At 42.2% G+C, this 15,299-nt stretch overlaps 1 long non-coding RNA gene across 3 annotated transcripts in view; it reads right to left on the minus strand.

The window, feature by feature from the left end:
* The window catches only part of LOC103788142 (uncharacterized), a 45,370-nt gene that overhangs the window by 5,500 nt on the left and 24,571 nt on the right, over positions 1-15,299 (minus strand). For 2 of the 3 annotated variants that reach the window (XR_013527019.1, XR_013527017.1), the window contains 2 exons: positions 13,130-13,300; positions 7,762-9,082 (listed from right to left, as the gene is read on the minus strand). This is a non-coding gene — a long non-coding RNA (uncharacterized LOC103788142). Of the gene's footprint in view, positions 1-2,925; positions 2,968-7,761; positions 9,083-13,129; positions 13,301-15,299 lie in introns of those variants that run through there. The other variant, XR_013527018.1, reaches the window with a different exon arrangement.

The raw sequence follows: 15,299 nt of genomic DNA on the forward strand, positions 1-15,299 counted from the left end.
AATCTGGTTGTCACTGGCAGGAACTGATATTTCATTTACTCATTCAACACATTTTTTAAGATTAAATGTAGAATAAGACACTGTGCTGCAGAAGGGTTGCAGTGATGACAAGGATGAATCAGAACTAGTTGTGAGACCCCAGAAACTCCGAGCAGAGTTGAGGCATGAACTGGTATAAAACTGAGAAAATGAAATGTGCTGAAGGGAACACACTGTGCTGTGCAGCTCGGCTGAGAAGAGGACTTCCACTGGGGGGACTAGGACAGGCTGGATCAGAGATACAGGTATGATGTGGACATGGAAAGATGGGGAAAGGCATTCTAGAACAAGGAATAGAATAAACGCAAGAAGGAATATACCTAAAGCAAAGCGATGCTTGATGAATTTTAAGACACGAAGCAGCCCATGGAAAAGTATGGTGGAAAGAAGCCTTTAACCATCATGGCTTCGGTTGCACCTTCTCCGAGGCCAATGAGAACTTCAAAGTGCCAGGGCAAGGGCATGAGGCAGACAGCATGTTACGGGCTGAATTATGTTCCTCACCAAATTCATACATTGAATCCCTAATCCCCAAAGTAACTGTATTTGGAGATAGGGCCTTTCTGGAGGTTATTAAGGTTAAATGTGGTGCCCTAATCTACTGGAACTGGGTGTCCTGTAAGAAGAAGAGACAAAAGGAGTGTGATTGTGCAAAGAAAAGCTCATGTGGGGACACAGTAAGAAGGCAGCCATCTGCAAGCCAGGGAGAGAGGCTTCGCCAGAAACCAACCCTGCCAGCACCTTAATCTTGGAGCTCCAACCTCCAAAACTGGGAAACATTATAGCACCTGTTATTTAAGTCACCCTGTCTGTGGCATTTTCTTATGGCAGCCCCAGAAGACTAACACACATCTTACCTTTGGTTTAGAACATTTCTCAGTTCCTACTAAAGAACAGGCTTTAGAATAGCCACACCTTAGGCCAGGCGCGGTGGCTCATACCTGTGATCCCAGCACTTTGGGAGGCCGAGGCGGGCGGATCATGAGGTCAAGAGATCAAGATCATCCTGGCTGACATGGTGAAACCCCATCTCTACTACAAATACAAAATTAGCTGGGCGTGGTGGCTCGCGCCTGCAGTCCCAGCTACTCAGGAGGCAGAGGCAGGAGAATTGCTTGAACCCAGGAGGTGGAGGTTGCAGTGAGCTGAGATCATGCCACTGTGCTCCACCCTGGCAGCAGAGCAAGACTCCATCTCAAAAAAAGAATGGCTGCATCTTAAAATGATGGAATCACTTTTATCCTTTGTGTTCTTTGCTTCTCCAGTTAAATAAGTGAGATTGACTTTATTGCTGTATTTTATCATCATTTAATGTGAGAGCCTGATATCAAAAACCCATTCATATTTACAGTATGCTAACTTCTATACAAATATCTAAAAGTCACAATCTTAGCATCCTGAGTGATTTCAGTAATATAGTTTAATAGAAATAACAATAAAGTTAATAACACAGCTGCTAGTACCGGGTGTTTACAATGTGTCAGATACTATTCTAAGTGCTTTTCATGCATTGATTCGTGTAATCCTCACAAGCCTGTCGGGTAGTTACTGTTATTATACTTTTATAGCTAGAAAATGCAGAACTGGGATTGTTGCCTTTCTCTACTCCACTACCGCTGAAGATAAAACATATTGCACTTCAATTTGCAGAGATATGATCAAACATCCCTCAGCAGATTCTGATGCCTAAATGAAAACTGGAGTTTCTGGGCCAATAAAGCTAAGGGCCACCCTTTCACCCTGGAAGGCCACCCTGAGTGGTCTGCTTACCTCTGTCCTGAATGACTCTATTTTATTCTCTCCTTAACTCAACACTGTCTTTGTTATCTTTATTGCAAACATCTAAACTGTGCTTCGTGCCAAGGTTCTGTCAAGTTATGACCTAGACTGAGTTTTCTTCGTCTGGTTATATAAACTCTGGAAACCAGAACAAAATCTTCCTCTTTTTCTCATCAGCTAGTTCCTTAGTTGAGAAATAAATATCAGTATTACACACCTTGAAGACCCTCAATAAACAGTTCTGAGTTATAGGAAAATTCTTTCTGGCACCATTTCCAAAATTAACAGCAACAAAATCAATTTTATATATGAACAGTAGAAATAGACATTGTAGAATGTATGAGGAGGCTTAAGGGAAACAAGAGAACATTCTGTGACCAGTTCCCCAACTCCAGGATAAGACCGGGCACTGTTCTGGAAAAAGGGTCTTTAGCAATTAAATAGTTAAGCCTCCAGTGAAAGCAGGCCACAGCTGGAGAAAGTGTTTATAGTGCAAGGCAGGAAGTATGGAGTCAGTGACTTCTGTTGGCAGGAAGGGGTGGAGGGGCAGGGGGATGGAGAGAAAAGCGGGGTGCCTGCCGGGAAGGAGGATTCTTAGTTGTTCTCAGTCTAGAAGACTTTCTCTCGCAATTTGAAGTCAGATATTGGCCAGAAAACATCTCCCATTGCTACAGAAAGGATGAAAAAGGTGCCGAGAGCAGACAGAGTGAAGCCAAAGGTGGGAGATGCAGGCGTTGTGCCCAGAATACAGTCGGAACTTCCACCACTTGAATGGAGCTACACAAAAGTAGGGATGGAGATGCTTAGACATCTAGAAATACAGTTGAGAAAACTTTCTTAAATAACAATGACATTTATTTACCAATTTTACATGCCAAGAGCTGCACTAAATGTTTTAGATTCATTATCCCATTTAATTCTCAAGAACACAATGAGAAAAGTCTCTGTTTTAGAAACTATTCCTCACTTTACAAATGAGCAAACTAAGACTTTACAAAATTAGTTTTCCCAAAGTATAAATTCAAATAGTTTGCTCCTATCAAAATACAAATTTCAAAAAGTTAAAACATGATTTTCATACAAATTTGTAGTCCAAGACTTACTTACCTCATTTGTGACAGAACCGGCTGTTTAGAGGACAGAAGATTGCTTGAGAGAGAGAGAGAGAGAGAGTGAGTGTGCATGTGTATGTTCATGTCACCAGTAGAAGAAAAGAATGCTAGATAAAATTGCAGTTATATAGAGAATAGAAAACTGACTAATAAAACACAGAGAAATAAAACCAAAACCTTTAGGTTCTTTTTTATTGGACATAAATCATTTGACTCTCTATAGAACAAAAATCAGTTGTGACTGATTCATTTTCTAAATGTTCATCTAATTTTAAAGACAACCAATCTGAATCAATAAAGCATATTAGATCAAACAAAACCACATCCCCAGGTGATCAGTGGTTTCAGGTGGACTAGACATTTGCTATGGCCTGAATGTCATCCCTCAAAACTCTTGTGTTGAAATCACCAATGTGACAGTATTAGGAGGTAAAGTCTTTGGGAGATGATTAGGTCACATGAGGAGAGCCTTCATGAATGGGATTAGTACCTTTATAAAAGAGGTCCCAGGCCGGATGCAGTGGCTCAAGCCTGTAATCTCAGCACTTTGGGAGGCCGAGGTGGGTGGATCACAAGGTCAAGCGATCGAGACCATCCTGGTCAACATGGTGAAACCTTGTCTCTACTAAAAATACAAAAAATTAGCTGGGCATGGTGGCGTGTGTCTGTAATCCCAGCTACTCAGGAGGCTGAGGCAGGAGAATTGCCTGAACCCAGGAGGCGGAGGTTGCGGTGAGCCGAGATCGCGCCATTGCACTCCACCCTGGGTAACAAGAGGGAAACTCTGTCTCAAAAAAAAAAAAAAAAAAAAAAAAAGGTCCCAGGGAGCTGCTTTTCCCCTTCCACCCTGAGAAGACACTCTGAGCAGGTGTCTTCTAGATCCTGAATCTGCAAGTGACTTGATCTTGGACTTCTCAGCCTTGAGAACTGTGAGAAATAAATTCTTATTGTTTACACGTTTCTCAGTCTAAGGTATTTTGTGACAGCAGCCAGCATGGACTGAGACAATGCTGTGTACAGCACTATCTAATGAACCTTTCTGTGATGATGACATGTTCTATTGCGCTATCCCATGAGGTAGCCACGGGACACATGTAGCTGTTGAGCACTTGAAATGTGACTAGCGTGCTGAGGAGCTGAATGTGAATTAATTTAAATTGAAGTAGTCACATGTAAACAGTGACTATGACTTTAAAAGAAGTCATAGAGTCAATAAAGCATAGTAGATCAAGAAGATTGCTTATAAGTGTGTGTGTATTTGTGTGTGTTCATGTGTGTGTGTTCGTGTTTCACGACTTTGAAAGAAGTCAGTCAATAAAGCATAGATCAAGCAGATTGCTTGTGTGTATATGTGTACGTGTGTGTTCATGTGTTTATGTGTGTGTGTGTTTCATGACTTTGAAAGAAGTCATAGAGTCAATAAAGCATGGTAGATCAAGATTGCTTATGTGTGTGTGTGTGTGTGTTCATGTCTGCAGAATAGCCAGGTGATTCATTCCCACAGTAAATTCTGGGAAGAACCATTGTGGATGATATTGACAAAAGTGGTTGTAGACCACATTCTGAGAAATACTGCTCCAATCCCTGCTCTTCCAGAATCCACTTGCAAAAAAAGCAAAGGTGGTATTATCGATCCTACTTAACAGTTGACAGGTCCACTGCTGAAAGGCAGTATCATTGGTCAGTGGTCATGCAGTTTGCTGATAAAACAAACTGAAAGCAGGTAGTCTAAATGCAGCTGACTGCAGCCCAGAATTGTCAGATATTGCCATTTTCCAGAAAACTCCACAAATCTGAATTTTTATATAAGATAGTCTTGATTTTCAAAATCCTATGTAGACCAAAGAAAATGAGTTTGGAATCCTGATATAGTCCATGGGATGCCAGTTTCCAACCTGGCTAGCTCAGTACAAAGTTTACCCTGCTGTCTCTACAAGGAACTGTGGACAAAGGTTTGGCCTTTCCAGATCTTTCCAGGCAGAATCAAAAGCTTCTCACAGCACTTGTCAATATGGCCCTTTCAATGTTCAGTGCTGTGAGAAAAAAATTTCTGTTATTTATAAATTACCCAATCTAAGGTATTTTATCACAGCAGTCCAAATGGATTGCTTGTCACATATCCCTAAAAAGGTATTTACATGCTGTCTTTCCAACTAGATTGCAAGTCCCTGGAGAAGAGGAACATACTCAACTATCAGTTGTCAGCATAACACCTGACAAATAGAAAGCATTTAATATACCTTAGGTAAGTGAGTGTGCATGAAAATTAGAAGCTTAAACCAGGCATAGTGGCTACACTTGTAATTCTAGTTCCTTGGGAGGCTGAGGCAGGAGGATTCCTTGAGCCCAGGAGTTGAGACCAGCCTGGGCAACATAGTGAGATCCCCCCACAATAATTAAAAGCTTTTTAAAAAAAATCAGAAACTGGAATGGGCACAGTGACTGAAATCTGTAATCTCAGCACTTTGGGAGGCTGAGGCAGTCAGATTACCTGAGGTCAGGAGTTCGAAACCAGCCTGATCATCATGGAGAAATCCCATCTCTATTAAAAATACAAAATTAGCCAGGTGTCGTGGCACATGCCTGTAATCCAAGCTACTCGGGAGGCTGAGGCAGGAGAATCACTTCAACCTGGGAGATGAAGGTTACAGTGAGCCGAGATTGTTCCATTGCACTCCAGCTTGGGCAACAAGAGCAAAACTCCATCTAAACGGGCTGGGCTCAGTGGTTCCCACTTCTATTCCAGCACTTTGGGAAGCCAACGCAGGAGGACTGCTTGAGGCCAGGAGTTAAAAGACCAGCCTGGGAAACATAGCAAGATCTCTTTCTTTTTTTTTTTGAGACGGAGTTTCACTCTTGTTACCCAGGCTGGAGTGCAATGGTGCGATCTCGGCTCACCACAACCTCCGCTTCCTGGGTTCAGGCAATTCTCCTGCCTCAGCCTCCCGAGTAGCTGGGATTACAGGCACGCGCCACCATGCCCAGCTAATTTTTTGTATTTTTAGTAAAGACGGGGTTTCACCATGTTGACCAGGATGGTCTCGATCTCTTGACCTCGTGATCCACCCGCCTTGGCCTCCCAAAGTGCTGGGATTACAGGCTTGAGCCACTGCGCCCGGCCGTTCTCTTTCTACTAGAAGTGAAAAAAAAAAAAAAAAAAACTGGGCATGGCAGTGCATGCCTGTAGTACAAACTACTTGGGAGGCAGAAGCAAGAAGATTGCTTGGGCCCAGAAGTTTGAGGTTGCAGTGAGCTGTGACAGTCACTGCACTCCAGCCTTGTCTCTTAAAAAAAATCAGAAGCTTAAATAGGGTGGCTATGGGCCAAATGAATTTATTTCCTTGTTGTCATATTGTTGTTGTTATTAAACAACATAGCAAGATCCCATTTATAAAATAAACAAACAAAAAAGTACAAACAGAGTCTTGCTATGTTGCCCAGGCTGGCCTCCAAGTCCTGGGCTCAAGTAATCCTCCCACCTCAGCCTCCCAAGTAACTGGGACTATACACTACATTGCTGAACCTGGCTTGAGCCTCGGTTTAAGAACTGTAATGGGGTTCCTCTGTAATCCATAATGGTTTATTTATTGCTGCCACACAAAACATACTCGTTAAATTTGTACAGTTCTAAAACTCACCCTCTTTTATGTATGTATGTATGTATGTATGTATGTATGTATGTATGTATATATGTATGTATGTATTTGTAAGACAGAGTCTCACTCTGTTGTCCAGGCTGAAGTGCAGTGACACAATCATGGTTCACTGCAGCCTTGAACTCCCTGGACTCAGGTGATCCTCCCACCTCAGTAGCTGGGACTACAGGTCTGCATTACCAGGCCTGGCTAATTTTTTTCTTTTTCTTTTTCTCTTTTTTGTAAAGAGGGGTCTCTCCCTATGTTGGTCAGGCTGGTCTTGAACACCTGGGCTCAAACGATCCTCCTGCCTTAGTCTCCCAAAGTGTTAGGATTACAGGCATGGGGCCATCACACCTAGCTAACCTTACTTTTTATTTATATAAAACATAGAACTGATGTTACACCTGTCCAGGTGGAAATATATCAATTAACCATGCCAATTGATAGCCCTAAGTATTATTTCTTAATTTTTAAAAAATTATATACTTTCCAAGGAACGTGAAGTATCCCTGTTTTGAATAGATCCAAATTTTTCCCATGCTGACTTTGGAGGTAAACTAGATCTTTCTACTGACTTTACCAAAATTTTGTAAAAATATACCCAGTACCTTCTCACATTTTTTCCCCAGGGCAGGGGGAACTGTGGTGTAAAGAAAAGTCTATATACAGTTTTTTTTTTTCTTTTTTAAACAAATCCAGTCATTAAAAGCAGAGCTGCAGAGACAAGAGTAGGGAGTTCTTTTCTGTTCTGTGAGGTCTGGTTCTCTCTGAAGCAGAATTTCATCAAACTGAATGTGTTATGAATTTTAAACATATTTGAAGCTAAAAGGGGAAAAATAAGTATGTTGTTCTTTCTTGTAGGCTTGCCTTTAGATGTGTCTGGTCACTACCTTGGAAACCCGTACAAATGGCAACTGACGTCAAGAGAAGAGAAAAAAGCAGTGCCAAGAGCACACACTGCATGCATTACAGATGATTCTGAGGATGGAGGCTTTGCTGGTACTAAGTGGTTTTAAGATGAGGATAAACAAACTTCCATTTCACAAACATCTTTAAGTTTTTAATTTAAGCAAAGTGACATTTCAGTTATTAGCTTAAGTGTTCCATCCCACCATAACTGCCAAGGTCATTATAATGTTTGGCACTAATAAATGTCAAAATGAAGTGGAAGCTGCACCTTGTTTTGAAAATAGTTTATCCCAACATTTTATTATGAAAAAATTCAGACATACAGCAAGTTGAATTTTACAGTGAACAACCATATGCTCATCATCCAGATTCTTCCATTTTCAGTATACTCAACTGGCCTTATCATATGTCTGTCTGTCTTCCATTCATTAATCCATTGATCCATCGATCCATCGATCCATCCATCCATCCATCCATCCATCCATCCATCCATCCATTGATTCTTTTAGCTGTACCTTAATGCACCCAATTTTGATGCATTTCAAATAAATTGCAGACATGAGTGCACTTTCCCCGTAAATTTTCAGCATGCATATCACAACTAGAATTCAATATTCATTTATAGGTCTTCTTTTGATATCACATCTACATACAATGAAATGCACAAATCTTAAGTATACATTTGCTGTTTTGACAGGTGATTAGCTTTGGAGCATAGTGGGCTAGTTTTTTTAGATTTATCTTTTTTCTCTAGGGTCGCCACACCTATTATTCTTTTTCTTTTTTAAAAGGAAGTTTATTTTCTAGAGGCATTTTAGGTTCATAGCAAAACTCAACAGAAAGTACATAGAATTCCCATGTACCCACTGCACCAACACCATGTACAGCCTCCTCCACTGTCAACATGCTAACCAGAGTGGTATATTTGTTACAATCAATGGGCCTACATCGATACAATCCATAGCTTACATTAGTGTTCAGTCTTGGTGTTTTATATGCTGTGGGTTTGAATAAATATATAATAATATCTATCCACTATGGTAGAATCCTACAGAAGTTTAACTGCCTTAAAATCCTCAGTGCTTTGCTGTTCATCCCTCCTTCCCCTGGTAACCACTGATCTCCACTGTCTCAATAGTTTTACCTTTCTTAGAGATCACATAGTTGAAATCATACTACCAAAGATCTATGGTACCAAGGGGAGGTACTATCAAATCACGTAGTAACTCCCCTTGGTACCACAGATCTTTTTACTGTCTCAATAGTTTTCCCTTTGCCAGAGATCACATAGTTGAAATCATACTTGAATTTGCATTTAACAAGTTCAGAACACTCTTTTTGTAGAATCTATGAAGTGACATTCTGAACCTATTGATCTTTTACAAGAAAATATCAGGGTGGGTGTGGTGGCTCACACCTGTAATCCCAGCACTTTGGGAGGCTGCGGTAGATGGATCATGAAGTCAGGAGATTGACACCATCCTGGCCAACACGGTGAAACTCCATTTCTACTAAAAATACAAAAAAATCAGCAGGTTGCAGTGAGCTGAGATCGCACCACTCCACTCCAGCCTGGCATATTCATATTTAGGGCTGTATATGAGTCTAAAAAAGAAAGAAAGAAAGAAAATATGAATATTCAGCCCTAAGAACTAGAAACAAGCTCTCTGTAAAAATGCTTTGTGATGTGCTGTTTTACATCACAGAATTGAAGCTGTGATGTTGGTTTTCAGATTGGCTTCTTTCACTTAGCAATATGCATTTAAAGTTTTCCCATGTTTTTCATGGTTTGATAGCTCATTTCTTTTTAGCATCCCATTGTCTGGATGTACTACAGTTTATTTATTCAGCTACTGAAGGATATCCTGATTGCTTCCAATTTTTGGTAATTGTGAATAAAGCTGCTATAAACACTCATGTGCAGGTTTTTATGTGGACATAGGTTTTAATTCATTTGAGTAAATACTAAGGAACATGATTGCTGGATTATATGATAAGAGTAGGTTTAGTTTTATAAGAAGCTGCCAAACTGTCATCCAAAGTAGCTGCACCATTTTGCATTCCCACCAGCAATGAATGAGAGCTCCTGTTGTTCCATATCCTTGCCAGCATTTGGTGATGTCAGAGTCTTGGATTTGGGCCATTCCAACAGCTGTGTGGTAGAATCTCATCGTTGTTGTTTTGATTTGCATTTTTCTAATGACCTATGATATTGAGCTCCTTTCCATATGTTTATTTGCCTCTGTATACCTTCTTCGGTGAGGTATCTGTTTAGGTCTCACCATTTTATTTTCCTTTTTTTTTTTTCCCCAGGGATAACATCACCATTGTAGTCTCTTGCCATTTAAAAATCAGGTTATTTGTTTTCTTATTGTTGAGTTTTAAGAGTTCTTTGTATTTTACGTAATAGTCCTTTATCATATCAGTTATATTATTGCAAATATTTTCTTTTCTTTTTTTGAAAGGGAGTTTCGCTCTTGTTACCCAGGTTGGAGTGCAACTGCGCGATCTCGGCTCACCGCAACCTCCGCCTCCTGAGTTCAGGCAATTCTCCTGCCTCAGCCTCCCGAGTAGCTGGGATTACAGGCGTGTGCCACCATGCCCAGCTAATTTTTTGTATTTTTAGTAGAGACGGGGTTTCACCATATTGACCAGGATGGTCTCGATCTCTTGACCTCGTGATCCACCCGCCTCGGCCTCCCAAAGTGCTGGGATTACAGGCGTGAGCCACCGCGCCCGGCCCTATTACAAATATTTTCTACCAATCTGTAGCTTGTCTTCTCATCCTCTTGAGAGTGTGTTTTGAAAAGTTATATTCATTTTCCATTAAACAATTAGTCTATTCAACTGAGGGGAAAACTTGGTAGGCAAGATGATTCCTGATATCATGTAATCTACATTTTAATGCAAGAAACAACAATAAACAAATAAATGAATAAACGTATAATAGGGATTTATGTGGAGTTGCTTGCTGGAAAGAAAACGAAAACATAGTAAGGGGTTAAAGAGTAGCTGGAGAAGGATCACTCTGGCTGCTGTGTAGACCTCATGGGGCCAACACATACTGGGGGCCAGGGTAGAAGTGGGTTAGGAATCTACTGCCCTCATACAAGCAAAAGACAATGCGGGCATGGACTAGGGTGGAAGCAGTGGGTATGGTGAGAAATATCCAGATTCTGAGCATTTCTTAAAAGTGGCACTGGCATACCTTGCTCATGGATTGGTTATAAGAGAAAGGATTCAGGGATGAAAGCTAGGTTTGGACCTAAACAACTGTGTGAATAGTGGTGAAGTTAGGAGGAAGGTGTGGAAGGAAGCGGGTAGGGGACCAGGCTGGGGGATGGGACATTCAAGTGAATATTCAGGAGAAGATGGCCAAGCAGGCCATTGCAATTTGACCTGAAATGTTAGGGCTGGAAATACACACATTTGGGAGTCTTCAGTATATGGACAGTGTGCTGCACAGCTCTGTAGCCTTCCTAATTCTCACTCCAGGCCTCTCCACTCTGCTCTTTACCTTCAGATAGCCTGACCTGTGTGAATTCAGTCAATGAACTCCAACCCCTGGTTTCCAGCTGGATTCAGCCAGCCTTGTGGCAGATCAGAAAAAAGAGCAAGATGAGGTAGTGTATTCCCCCAGCTCCCCACTGAAGATTGGCTGAGTCCCTTGACCAAAACACACAGCTCCCATCACACAGGCCCTCTGACAGCTGTTCCTTTCTAGGTGCAGTCACTGCTCCTGACTGAATGAGGTTAGATGAGATCACTTAGGGAGCATAAATAGATAGAAAAGAAGAGCTTTTACACCCTAATATTTGGAGGCCAGAAAGAAGAGGTGGGCTCTGCCAAGGGGGAGTCTATGCGGCAGAAGAAAAACAGGAACATATGGTGTCTGGTGTCTGGGTAGTGACCCAGGGAAGGTAGGTTCTTCAAGAGATAGTTCTCCTGGTGGGGCATGGTGGCTCACGTCTGTAATGCCAGCACTTTGGGAGGCCTAGACGGGCAGATCGCTTGAGGTCAGAAGTTTGAAACCAGCCTAGCTAACATGGCAAAACCCCATCTCTACTAAAAATACAAAAATTAGCTGGGTATAGTGGTACACACCTGTAATCCCAGCTACTCGGGAGGCTGAGGCACGATAATTGCTTGAACCCAGGAGGTGGAGGTTGCAGTGAGCCGAGATTGCACCACTGCACTTCAGCCTGAGCGACAGAGCAAAACTGTCTCCACCAACAAAGGAATGAACAGTTCTCCTCAAGTGTCCCAAACTACTATTTTCCTGAAACTCTCAGACCTCTTCTTGTTCCCCCTCATCATTCTTGACTTTTTCTTCTCTCAGGGTTGTTGAAGTTGCTTTGCAATTAAACTTTAGACACTCCTGGATCTGCTGATATGTTGTGTCTGACTTCAGGGGAGGTGATGGTTTGAGCTCTGGTCAGAGGCTCTCAGCAGCTGTACATATCTACAGATGCATCAGGTATGGGAAGGAGAGGGAAACAGGGGAAACCAACAGGAAATATACACAGACAACTCTTTTTTTTTTTGAGATGGAGTCTCGCTCTGTCACCCAGGCTGCAGTGCAGTGGCACAATCTCGGCTCACGGCAACCTCCAACTCCCAGGTTCAAGCAATCCTGTCTCAGCCTCCTGAGTAGCTAGGGTTACAGGTTCACACCACCACACCTGGCTAAATTTTGTATTTTTAGTAAAAATGGGGTTTTGCCATGCTGGCCAAGCTGATCTGGACTCCTGAACTCAAGTAATCCACCCACTTTGGCCTGCCAAAGTGCTGGAATTACAGGCGTCAGCCACTATGCCTGGCCAGGCAATTATTATTACTATATATTTTTTGAGACAGTCTCGCACTATTACCCAGGCTATAGTGCAATGGCGCAATCTCAGCTCACTGCAGTCTCCGCCTCCTGGGTTCAAGCAACTCTTCTGCCTCAGCCTCCCGAGTAGCTGGCACTACAGGCATGCGTCAACACACCCCGCTAATTTTTTTTTAATTTTAGTAGAGACAGGGTTTCACCGTGTTGGCCAGGATGGTCACGATCTCTTGACTTTGTGATCCACCCGCCTTGGCCTCCCAAAGTGCTGGGATTACAGCGTAAGCCACCACCGCGCCTGGCCACAATTATTTTTAAATAATATTACGCTGTGAATATGGTTAAAGCAGGAACAATTTCATATTCACCATCAATGTTCAGAAACTAACACCCACTTCACAGCTGCAGCTTGATAAATTTTTTTTGAATAAATACTTTTTTTAAAAAAAATGATATATTGCAATATAATTATACTACGTTTTTGGTGCATGAAGGCACCTTTACAGAGTTGACAACCTTAAATTGCCCTATCCTTTGTTTCTGTAGTTTATGTTTTCATCTTCTCAGTACAATTCTGTTTTTTTTTAAAGTACATTCATACACAGGTAATTTGTAACACATCTCTGATTATGCTTTCAAATGTTACAAATTATCTGAGTATGAATGTACTTTAAAAAAAACAGAATTGTACTGAGAAGATGAAAACATAAACTGCAGAAACAAAGGATATGGATTTAGGTCACTAGGACTCTCGGGCCATCATATAAATGTATTAGTACTGCACTAGCAACAGTTTTGTTTTAAAATGTGACGCTGTTACTCACTAGTATCTCGGTGCCATTCCCAGAAAGCATGCTGTATGTGATCGGCAAGTTTTTGCAGACTGTTCTCTATTTGCGGCCTCTATGTTAGTGTGCGTGACTGATTTCCTCAGCTCTCTTCATCCTTTCCTAACTCAGTTTCGCTGACAAATATCTGTCTCTTCCACAGGGTTCCTAGAAAATATATATATTTATTTATTCATTTAGAAAATGAAATTCCACATTCAGCACAACACTGTTGGTTTTTGTCTGTTTGTTTGTTTGTCTTAGGGGGAAGTGGGAAGATAGCCGACGTAACCATTCCATTCAAGTAGTTACGGCATTCCTCATTCAACTGGCTGACCAAGGATAAACTGGGTCTTAGCATCTCAGCTTTGGCAGTATTGGGCTCTGGACGTGGGGACAAAGTGATTGCTGAACTTCCCCAGAGACAGGAAGTGTTGTACTAATCAGAACTCTTTTGGTTGGAAATGACAGAAATGAAGCCAAAATAAAATAAGCAGAAGGGGGAATTTTTGGCTCTCATAAACTGAGGAGAGGGCAGGGCACAAATGGGCTTCCAGGGATGCCTGGGAGCAGGAAGTCAAATGCCATTAGGATTCCCAATCCCTGCGCTTTCTCAGACTCCACAGTGATGGAGAGCCCCGAAGCTCCTCCCAGGCTCACCACTCCAGCTTCCTCACACATAGGAGAGTCCCTGATGTTTTTGTTCCCATTTTAAAACTCCTGAATGAGGACTTTGAAGATCCATGCTTGGGTCACTTGCCTAGCCCTGAGATCAGTATTTGGCTAGAACCAACTAGCTGGAGTAAGGCCAGGAGCTGCTCTTCAGGGGGAGAGGAGGGCAGTGCTGCAGACAGTAACGGATGACCTCCACAAAGCTCAAACTTTTGACTTGGACCAGCCAGCCTCCTCGAATTGCTGTGATTTATACGTGGTCTAAATGGATGAGGACTGACCCCAATTCTCAGTTGCTCAAAAATGCTTTCCCTTCTCACAGTCCTCTCAAATGGATTAGTATTGGCATTTGAGGAGTTTTGAGGGATGGGAAAAGAGACGCCAAGTTTACTGAGTCATTTGCCTTTTGGTGTTTGAGTCGTTAAACTTTTCTAAAACACCATGGGCGTTTTTCAATGGTTCTATTCTCAAAATAGAGAATGCAGACACATTATTAGAAAAGCAGAAGGAAGTCTACAGGAAAATTATTTACTCTATAATTAAAATGCTGCTGCCAGGCGACAGAGAAAGACTCTGACTTACGTTTCAAGGCAGAGGTGGAGTAGCAGTGCTGGGAAGGGAAGAGTACCTAAACTCCCTTGCCAGGGAAGTGTGCTTTTGGTCAAGATAAGCAGATCTAGCCCAGTCCACCCTCCTTGTCTGCTGTTTCTAGAGCACTGAGCAAATGCAGAGCCCATACCAAAATAGGCCCAGAAATTATTTTCCTGCCCCTGGGATCGATGCTCTGATCACTGCTATTGCCTGCCTTTGTGATACTACGGCAAAGGCCAATGCTGGGTTAGAAGTGGGATTTCAAGCGGCTAATCCAGTTGTCTTGGTAGGAAAGAGCTGGATGGAAAATGTGAGGAAATGGAAGGGCTCCCTGCAGGCATGGGAAACTGGGAGAAAGAGTGAGAAAGTACTGAAGGGTGCAAACTAGGGTTGGTAACACGGGCTTGGGAGGTGTTGTGAGTTGAGTAATGTCACTCCCAAGTATATATGGTAATGCCCTAACCCCTACTGCCTGTGTATGTTAGGCCATTCTTGCACCACAATAAAGAAATACCTAAGTCTGGGTACTTTATAAGAAAAGAGGTTTAAGTGGCTCACTGTTGTGCAGGCTGTCCAAGAAGCACAGCAGCATCTGATTCTTGGGAGGTCTCAGGAAATGGCAGAAGGCAAGGGGGAAGCAGGTTTATCACAAGGTAAGAATGGAGCAAGAGCGAGAGAACAGGTGGGCAAGGGGCCACATACTTTTAAATGACCAGGTCTTGTGAGATCTCACTCACTATCTTGAAGATGGCACCAAGCCACGAGGGGTCTGCGTCATCCAAATACCTCCCATCAGGCCTCACTTCCAGCATTAGGGATTAGAATTCAACATGAGATTCGGGCGGAGACAAATATCTAAATTATGTCACTGTGACTGTGTCCTTATTTGGAAATAGGGTCTTTG

The sequence above is a fragment of the Callithrix jacchus genome, chromosome 15, assembly GCF_049354715.1.
Source record: "Callithrix jacchus isolate 240 chromosome 15, calJac240_pri, whole genome shotgun sequence".
Lineage (NCBI taxonomy): Eukaryota > Metazoa > Chordata > Mammalia > Primates > Cebidae > Callithrix > Callithrix jacchus.